Source organism: Xyrauchen texanus, chromosome 14, assembly GCF_025860055.1.
Source record: "Xyrauchen texanus isolate HMW12.3.18 chromosome 14, RBS_HiC_50CHRs, whole genome shotgun sequence".
NCBI lineage: Eukaryota > Metazoa > Chordata > Actinopteri > Cypriniformes > Catostomidae > Xyrauchen > Xyrauchen texanus.
This window is the reverse complement of record NC_068289.1, coordinates 30,180,682-30,188,028: the sequence shown is the minus strand read 5'-3', so window position 1 is coordinate 30,188,028 and position 7,347 is coordinate 30,180,682.

Sequence of the window (7,347 nt, the reverse complement as noted above, 5' to 3'; positions counted from 1 at the left end):
TCTGCATAATATTGTAAAGGAACAGTTTGCTGAAATAAAAATTCTGTCATCATACTTGCATCTCAGGTTATTACAAAAACCTATTGTATGCATTCAGAAGTCTTGGTATTAAATGTACAAGTCACATGGACTTCTTTTATGACATTATCGGGTCCTTTTAAAGTCACTATCAACTGCTGTTGTATTGAAATTAGCTATCATTTTTAAATTATTGTAAATGTTCGTCAGAAGAAAGTCAAACAGTATAGGAACAGTATGAGGGTGAGTAAATTATTACAGATGTATTTTTTTTTTTACTTTTTTGTTTAACTATTTCTTTAATTACAATACTTTGGACAATTGTTTAGACAAACTTGCGTCATGGCTTCGCCTAAGCCTTGTACTCCTCTTTAAACTACCTCAGCACACATGAAATACTTTAATGCACTGTAGGATTTTATAATATACAGTGTATGAGTATATATTGTGCAAATTATAATTAATACAATTAATGTTGCCATGGCTCTTGAAATGCATTGCAACAGTCTTACACAATCTGCTATGTGAGGATTGATGATAAACCACTATGACCTGAAAAATAATTGTCATCTTGTGAAAATATAAGTGTTAGACAAGTTGATGCCACTGTGCAGTGAATGCAGTGCATAAGAGACATAAAGGAGGCCCTTATATAATTTAGTAATGCTTTTTGGTGGGCAGGACACTAAACTAATAAGAGTATCTGACTGTAGGAAACAAATCCAATAGCTGGTTACCGTCCTGCTCAAACTACTAAAAATCTCTCTAGTCCTACTTATGGCCAAATAATTTGAATAGCTCATCAAATGAATGTTGATCTTTATATTTATCTTTTTGTCTCAAGTACCCTGGAACATGATTAATTTATCAGCTTACCTGCAGCTTGAGCTAAATAAAATGTTCACGAACAACAACATGTCTGCATTTTATTTTTCTCTTTGTGAAGCAAATATGACAATAGGACTTATACATTTGCATATGCGCCCAAAGGCAGGTCCATGTGTCTGTTAAAAAAACTAATTTCACAAGACATCCAAAGACATGCTTGTATCATGAAATGTTGAGTATGTGTCCCAATATGAATGGTGCTTTCCAGCTGGATTTGTATTGGAATGGGTGTGATCTGATGTGACTAACACTGTTTAAATTTGAGTTGCCAGAGAGCAAGGGTAATGACACCTGAGAGCAAATATTTATTTTATTAGACTGGAAAAGCAAATATATTGAAGTTTACTTATAAGGGATTACTTCATATCTCTAGTTTCTAAGCTAAATGCCTTACTGTTAAACACATACTATTTAAATAATGAAGATTTTTCTAATGACCCCAATAATAATCTCTCTCCTTCTGTACTTTTCCAAACAGGTCCAAATTAAGCTTTGATGAAGAGTTGTTATTTTTAAAACCAGTCTCACAGTCGGCACAAATTCTCTTTGTCACATATAATGATGTTTGCTGGATCTTCAGTGAGCAGCAAAACTTCTCCTAGTACATCTCCACAGCCCCCTCTAAGCCCATTAGCACAGTCAGACATAGAAGGCCATGAGGACCCCAAGTCTAGCCATATAGTCTCTTCTTTTTCCTTACCATGTTGGGCTACACAGGCACTATGTGACTTGGCAAGATGCGAGACAGACCTCAGGCGGCTGCGAGAGCAACAAATGGCTGAAGTGCAGACAGTAAGTCAAGGTGTGGATCGTGCACTGCTTGAAGCTCAAAGGGAGGAGCGCCGTCTGCTGGAGAGGGTAGAACAGGATCATCGGGATATACAGCGCAGACTGGAACAGGTACAGAGAGAGAATGCAGCAGCCATAAGAGTTGGACAAAAACTAGTGGACCAGAGATTGCTCAAAGTCATTAAGCTCCGAGAGCTAATCAAGAAAAGTGGCAGTGATGTTAACAAAGATCGAGAAGGTGATCAGAGGCGGGATCAGCTTCTTGGAGGTGTGGCAGAACTGGTCCAGGCATGGGAAGTCTCGCTTGCACTCAAACGTGTATTTTTTAAGCCTAGTGCCCAACCAAATGCTGTAAACTTTGGTGAGATCAAGGTACAAGACCACAATGTATATCATCTTGTAGGTGGCTGTGGACAGCAGGGACAAATGTGTTCCCTCCATGCCACTGAAGCACGCAGTGGGGGTCATGTAAGTGAAGAAGGCCCGAGCATACCTGATGGAACCAGTTCTGGGCAGAGCCAAGTCCTCTGTCCTGGGCCAAGGGCCAGAAACTCATCAACAAGTAGTGGTAATCAGAGAATTGTTCGGAAACTCCGTTTGTCTGTCCGAAGTGATGAAGAATTGGGGGAGGAAGTGAAACTTCAATCCACACAATTACATCAAAGTTCCTCTAAGCAAGTCCCATGTGAACGTGATTCATCACAGGATGATGAGTGTGAATCGCCTTCATCTGAGTGCAAAGAAGATGAGCTCTTTTTGGCTGTACCATCACTTAGTCAAGGAGAGGGAGAGGATGTTGGGCGTTTACAAAATGGAACAATCCCACAGTTTGCTTCACAGAGCGCAAGAAGGCAAAGACAATTATCTACATCTCTAGAACAATTTAACCAAGAACAGGGCACCTTGTTTTTGCATCAGTCTGACCACCAAGACCAATGGCCTTCTAATGCCAGAAAGGCCAGGTCTTCTAGAGAGACATCAAGGTTTGACCCAAACTCATCTCCACAGAGCCCCAGAGAACTCCTCTGTGTTCAAGGCAGCAGCAACCAATTCTTACGTGGTAGATCTTGTTCTCAGTTTAGTTCATCTTCAGATGAACATGCCCACAATCGGCCCCCATCCCCTGCAGACAGTGTAGATTCTGGGTACACTTTCATTGTTAGCTCCCCCAGAGATTACACTAATTTATTGCATCCTACTGCCCGTCTCTCCAGGTCAACTGCTGACCTCTCCCACTGTAGCCGATCCCTCAGTGGAACCAGAGCAGAGCAGTCCAACAAATGGACAGTTACTAAGAGTCAACTGTCCTCCCTCTCAAGCTCCAGCTTCCAAAGAAAAAGTGAGATGTCACGAACTAAAACCTGTCCCAGGCATGGTGACTTCTTTAAAAAAAACACCCAACAACATACTACTTGTTCCTGTAAAGTATCTCGTTCTCTCTCTATGTCTGTTATTGATAGCTCTTCTCAGAATAGGCTTAACCACCTTACAGGAGGGCGGCAGAATTTTTTAAACGAGAATAGGCTCCGGGGAGAGAAGAGTAAGCCATCCCTCCTAGAGCTGGAGGAGGATGCAGAATCATTGGCACCAGAGGAAGTGCATCTTGTTCGGCAGTTTGGTAAACGGGGCTCAGGGCGTGCTGATCTTACTCTGCCCAGTGGTGTCCATGCAACACCGCAAGGCCAACTTTTCCTTGTGGATTGTGGGAATGCTCGTGTCCAGGTTACTGATACTCATGGTAATATCCTGCAACAAGTGACTTCTCCAAGTAATGACACAGGAGGCACCTCACGACACTGCCGTAATTACTTTGACGTGGCTGTTAATGCCAAGGGTCTGATTGCTTTGAGCTGTGCAGCTGAGAGAGCTCTCCTTATCTTCAGTCGGCATGGCCGGCTTCTCCAAACATTCGGAGGGGGACCCTACATTGCAGGAGTGCCTCGAGATGAGCTGGAAGCACCAAGGGGAGTAACAGCTACCCAGAGAGATGAATTCCTTGTTGCAGATATACGAAAGGGTACACTTACTTTATTGAAACTTGAACCTAAAACTGGCTCCAGATTGGAACGCACTGTGGTGACTGGTTTCAACAGGCCTTATTTGGTTGCAGCATGCCTGCACTCTGGACTAGTTGCAGTTTCTGAGCGAGGCAGTGAGACAGGGCAGGAGCCTTGTGTGAAGATTCTAGGACAAGGATGGGACACCCTAAAGATTTTGGGAGTATGCTCTAGCTTAGGGCCAGTACTCTCCTGTCCCTGGGGCCTCTGCATTGATAAGGATGGGTCTGTGTTGGTGGCAGACTGGGGAGAACAGCATCGGGTGGTTCTTTATCCTGCTGAAGGGGCAGGACGAGTGATCGTGTCTGATGGACTGAGCAGTCCTCGTGGAATGGCACTATTACCAAATGACCTCCTAGTTGTCTCAGACAGCATGAATCACTGCGTTAAGATTTATCATTACAAATGAGATTTCCCACAAAGCTTAACATTTAGTAAAACAAGAAGGATGTGACTGAGTGTGTCAGGCTTAGATGAGTATTTGGCAACATGTATCACATTTTCTTGCCAGTGTAATATCATTGTAATTGCATAGTAATATATATAGTCAACTTATGACATATGCAAAAGTGTAATCATCACCATGTTTGCGAAAAGAACATGTCTATGTATTTATTTTTTGTTAATTTTAGGTATGGTAATCCTTCATAATTGAAGTCATAAATTCTGTCATACACTCACTGACAACTTTTTTAGGTACATCTGTACACCTAAATATTCATGCAATTATTTAATCAGCCAGTAGTTTGGCAGCAGTGCAATGCAAAAATGCAATCAGATAGGGGTCTGGAGCTTCAGTTAATGTTCACATCAACCATCAGATTGGGGGGAAAAGTTCAATGATTTCGGTGATTTTTGGTGCCAGATGGGCTGGTTTGAATATTTCTGTAACTGCTGATCTCCTGGGATTTTCATACACAACAGTTTCTAGAATGTACTCAGAATGGTGCCAAAACCAAAAAAAACATCCATTGAGCAGCAGTTCTGGAGACCGAAATGCCTCATTGATGAGACAGGTCAATGGAGAATGGCCAGACTGGTTCGATCTGACAAAGTCTACGGAAACTCCGATAACCACTCTGTACAATTGTAGTGAGCAGAATAGCATCTCAGAATGGACAACATGCCGAACATGCCATCAAGGCTTTTCCATTCACAAAACTGCCACTTACTGGATGTTTTTTACTCTTGGCACCATTCTGAGTAAACTCTAGAGACTGTTGTGCATGAAAATCCAGGAAGATCAGCAGTTACAGAAATACTCATACCAGCCCACCTGACACCAAAAATCATGCCATGGTCGAAATCACTGAAATCACATTCTTTCCCCATTCTGATGGTTGATGTGTATCTTAACTGAAGCTTCTGACCCATATCTGCATGACTTTATGCACTTCACTGCTGCCACATGATTGGCTGAGTAGAAAATTGCTAGATAAGGTGTACAGGTGAATCTAATACAGTGGTCAGTGTGAGCCTATATATTGAGCTTTATGGGAAACCAAACCATCTTAAAGTGAGATGAAGCTGTGCTACCCAAATGAACTACACAGTATGAACCACTGAATAGTGCAGAATTTACCTTTTAAACACGCAACCCTCTGCTAGTGAGGTGCAGTTACGGTCACTAAGTGTAGATCAGTTTAGGACACAAGATTAAATAAAATAGTAAATGGAGTACCTCATGTTACAAAGGTTGTCAACCACTGGTATTTAGGTTCAAATACCACAAGGGTACATTGCGAGTATTGACACACATGGACATGGAGATATTGTATTTACTTTTTTGTAGACAAGTAAGATTAATTTAAAACTTAAATGCAGTAGGTTGACAAACCAAACACTCTGCTTAGAAATTTTAATAGAGTTAGAATAGTGTTTGTTTTGACATTTGTTTTGTGTCCCTGCTTGCTTCAATTGCTTATGTATTGTGATTTCTTACTTTACGTTATTGATATAAGGAATTCCAGGAAGTCTAACAAAATTTAGTGAGGCTTATGTTTATAATAATAATAATAATAATAATAATAATAATAATAAAATAATGCCAATAGGGTATGTCAAATAAACCTAATTTAAATGGAAAACAAAATTATTTATCTCGTCCCATGGCAACTATGTAACATCCATACATTTGTTAGATTTCTCTAATAAAAAAAAAATTAAATTTGACATCTTATATTGCTTTTTAAGCAGAAATGTCTTAAGTATTTTTCAAATGGAAATTGTTTTAATGGTTTAAAATATAATTTAAAACATTCAAATGTATTTCTTTTAATGGTTTAAATGGTAAAACGAAAATAATTTTCTTATGTTTTTTGTTTTAAGTGTGCATTTGTTTAATTCTGTGGGTAGTTCAGAAGTAAACTGGAAAATGAAAATAGAAATAAAAATGCTGAAGTAACAGAAATGTATATAATGGACAAGGCTCTTATTCTTTCAAACATGAGGCTTTTTCTTTTTTTGTACACTTTCAATAATCCAGAAAATAAGTATTTATTTACATCTTTAAAACTGCTTCTTAAGATTAACAAGTTTATAACAAAATGTTGCCACTGCAGTTCACCAATAATCTGCTTGTCTCTGGGAATTTAACTAGTCTATGTGAAACTTTCTTGGTATGACTAAAATCTAAAGGGAACCCAGAATACCAGGAATGTTTTGAATAATCTGAAAGTAAGATGACTTACTACATGAATGAGAACTTCTCAAACTCAACAGGGCATGCTGACTAACAAACATGCCCATTCAAGAGTTTTAATTTAGGCTAAACACATTTTCTTAGCTAGTTCACAACGAGCAGGATATATATGCTCTAATCAAAATGACATGTGCTTGCCCCTTGAAACATGCAGACAGTTAAATATATTGTCTATACTATAGAAAATTACCAATTTGATGCACATACTTTACTACCCTAAAATCTATGTTATCATATGGTGAGGTTTTCCTTTCCCTTGTTTACATTGTCAGAGGATGTGGTGTCTCCTTGTCAGGAAACAGAGCCTTGTTTTTGTGTATGACTGAAGACATAATGAACTCAACCAAGGTTTCTGTTAAAAGTCCACACTTCCCTTTTTTCCTCTTGTGCAATAAATTACCTTTAACAGTGGAATAATTCAAACTAACTCACATTTCAAAGGGATTAATTTTCAGGTCATATTAGTGTGGTATGTAAAAATCATGGGAAAATATGGGCAAATGCAATTCCCAGAAAGGAGAACCTGTTCCACTTGTTCCATTCTCGAGTTGTTTTAGGAAGTTAAATATACTGTAAGCATTAGCCTTTTACATTGGATCGTTTTGCCAGGTGCTATTCTACCAATCTACATTTGAATGAGCATTAAATAACCCAGTTTGCATTCATTTCATTTTGTAGAGATATGGTAAATATCTTCTAAATGTATTCTAGTTTTTATTGATCTGACTTGATAAGAAAAAAAAATGCACCACCTTGTCTGAGAGGTCCTATTATCAGTGGTTGCAATAAGGCATCTTGTAATGACTGTTATTTAGGAAGGAATGTTAGATGGCCCCTAAAACGTTAAAATAAAACTGAATCCTGCAGTGTCTACAGCAGAAAGAATAAAAATTC